Source organism: Petaurus breviceps, unplaced genomic scaffold (genome assembly GCF_028583685.1).
Source record: "Petaurus breviceps papuanus isolate PSGF00001 unplaced genomic scaffold, PetGlider_PUasm1.0 175, whole genome shotgun sequence".
Taxonomy (NCBI): Eukaryota; Metazoa; Chordata; class Mammalia; order Diprotodontia; family Petauridae; genus Petaurus; species Petaurus breviceps.
This window is the reverse complement of record NW_027185764.1, coordinates 49,963,321-49,965,934: the sequence shown is the minus strand read 5'-3', so window position 1 is coordinate 49,965,934 and position 2,614 is coordinate 49,963,321. Positions and strand designations below refer to the sequence as shown.

At 45.1% G+C, this 2,614-nt stretch overlaps 1 pseudogene; it reads left to right on the top strand.

Moving 5' to 3' along the window:
* The first annotated feature begins 743 nt into the window (after nt 1-743).
* On the top strand, nt 744-1,927 carry LOC138159121 (guanine nucleotide-binding protein G(I)/G(S)/G(T) subunit beta-1 pseudogene; annotated as a pseudogene).
* The last annotated feature ends 687 nt before the right edge of the window (nt 1,928-2,614 follow it).

Here is a 2,614-nt window from a genome sequence, read left to right as displayed (position 1 = left end):
TCACCCGCCTTATCCAGTAAGCTCAACTGCTCTCTGTCATGTTCCTGTTACCTCGAGGATGCCCATGATATCTCTAGGATCAAATATAAAATCCGCTGGTGTCCAAAACCCTCATGATCTGACCCTCTTTTGCTTTTCTAGTCTCCTCATATCTTCTTCCCCTCCACATACTTTGTGATCCAAGCATACTGACCTTCTTGTTGTTACTCATAAAAAACACTCCAACCCCTGACTCAGTATGTTTTTCACTGTCCCTTTTCCTTTTTTCTTCTCTATCTCCTAGATTTCCTCATTTCCTTCAAATTCCAGCTAAAATTTTACCATCTATTGCAAGAGGGGTCAAGTTCCATGCTGCCCAAACCAGATTAAAATTTAATTGGAAAATGTTTAAAATTTTTAAAAATGCAGTACAATACAGATAATATTAATTTGTAGTTTTTAGGTCAATGTTGGGCTGGCACGAATCTGTTTCTATATGAGTTTGACACCACTGTATTTACAGAAAGATTCTCATTACTGTATCTGACTGTGAGTGACTTCAGGTTCTGTCTTTTGCCTTTCTTTTCAAGAATTTATTACAGTGCTTGACATATAGTAGGTACTTAATGCATGTTGATTAACTGATCCTCTCTGTTAACCATCACCCTTAGGAGGTCATTTTAAAAAGTATTGGCAATGGAGAGACTGACCAACACCAATGGCTAGAGCTCCTTCCTGGCTGGCTGGCTGGCCCAGCCCCTAGGCCCCAGCAGCAGCGGGTGGAGCTCCAGCCCCGGGAGCAGGCCCCTTCCTGTTCATGAGCAGCCCTACCAAGATAAGTTCACATGTATTGCAGACCAGACCAGAAGAACTTCTGATTTCAGATCTGTGAATCTTGGAGGTATCCACAAAGCAAATCTTTAAGATCAGAAAATGCGTGAGCTTGACCAGTTATGGCAGGAGGCCGAATAATTGAAAAACCAAATTAGAGATGCTAGAAAAGCTTGTGTAGATGCAGCTTTGTCTCAGATCACAGCCAACATTGATCCAGTGGGTTGGATCCAAAGGCACGCCAGAAGAATGCTGACGGGGCACTTGGCTAAAATTTATGCAGTGCATTGGGACGCTGATTCCAGGCTTCTAGTTAGTGCCTCCCACAATGGCAAACTCATCATCTGGGATAGCTATACCACAAACAAGGTCTATGCCAATCCTCTGCATTCATCTTGGGTCATGACCCGTGCATATGTGCCTTCTGGCAACTACATGGCCTGTGGTGGGCTTGACAACATCTGCTCCATTTACAATCTGAAAACTTGTGAGGGAAACATACGTGTGAATCATGAGCTGGCTGGACACACAGATTACTTGTCATGCTGACGCTTCCTAGGTGATAATCAAATTGTCACCAGCTCTGGAGAGAGCTTTGTGGGACGTAGAAACTGGCCAACAGACAACCACCTTCACTGGGCACACCGGTGATGTCATAAGTCTTTCTCTTGCCCCTGACACCAGATTAGTTGTTTCTGGAGCTTGTGACACTTCAGCCAAACTGTGGGACCTTCGAGAAGGAATGTGTCAGCAGACTTCCACCGGCCACAAATCTGACATCAATGCCATATGTTTCTTTACAAATGGCAATGTGTTTGCCCCAGGTTCAGATGATGCTACCTGTAGGCTCTTTGACCTCTGATCTGACCAGGAGCTGATGGTGTATTCCCACGACAACATCATCTGTGGGATCACATAGGTGTCCTTCTCCAAGAGTGGCCACCTCCTGCTGGCTAGATATGATGACTTCAATTGCAATGTCTGGGAGGTGCCCAAAGCAGACAGAGTAGGTGTTTTAGCTGGGCATGATAATTGCATCAGCTGCCTGAGGGTAACAGATGATGGCATAGCAGTGGCCCGGGGATCCTGGGATAGTTTCCTCAAGATATGGAACTAACATCTATAGATAACAGTTGTACTCCACCATGGCTGGAAGATCATTCCAGCCTTGGAAGAGTTACCATGATAGCATATCCAACCCAACCATACCAAATCAGACACCCCCACATCTCCCTCTCAGAACTTCAAAAGGGGGGTGGCCAGGCAGCACAACGAGTAAGAGCACCGGCCCCAGTGTTGGGATGACCTGGGGATCGAATCAGGGCTCAGACACTTAACACCTACCCAGAAACACCTGGCCGTGTAACCTTGAGAAAGTTACTTAACCCCCATTGCTTAGGGGTGGCCAGGTGGCTTAGCAAGTAATAGCACTGTTTTTGCTTCACCACAACACTAGGATAGAAATGCTATTTTCCCCTATTTTATAGATGAAGAAACAGAGGAAGACAGAAGTTAAGTGACTTACCCAGGGTCACATAGCTAGGAAGTAAAGCTGAATTTGCACTCAGTTCTTCCTGATACCAGTAACATCACTGTATCCATTGTACCACCAAACTTTCTTCAACTGCTAAGCTCATCAGACTGGCCATCTATGGGGTTATACAGAACAGACCAGCTAATTTTTCACTCACCCAATTGCTGTGCTGCCCAAACAGAATGGAGTTCATAGCAACACAGTAAAGGTTCACTTCTTAAGCCAGGTGTTCGGTATACTAATAGAGACAGCTAAGTAGCAAGGTGAATA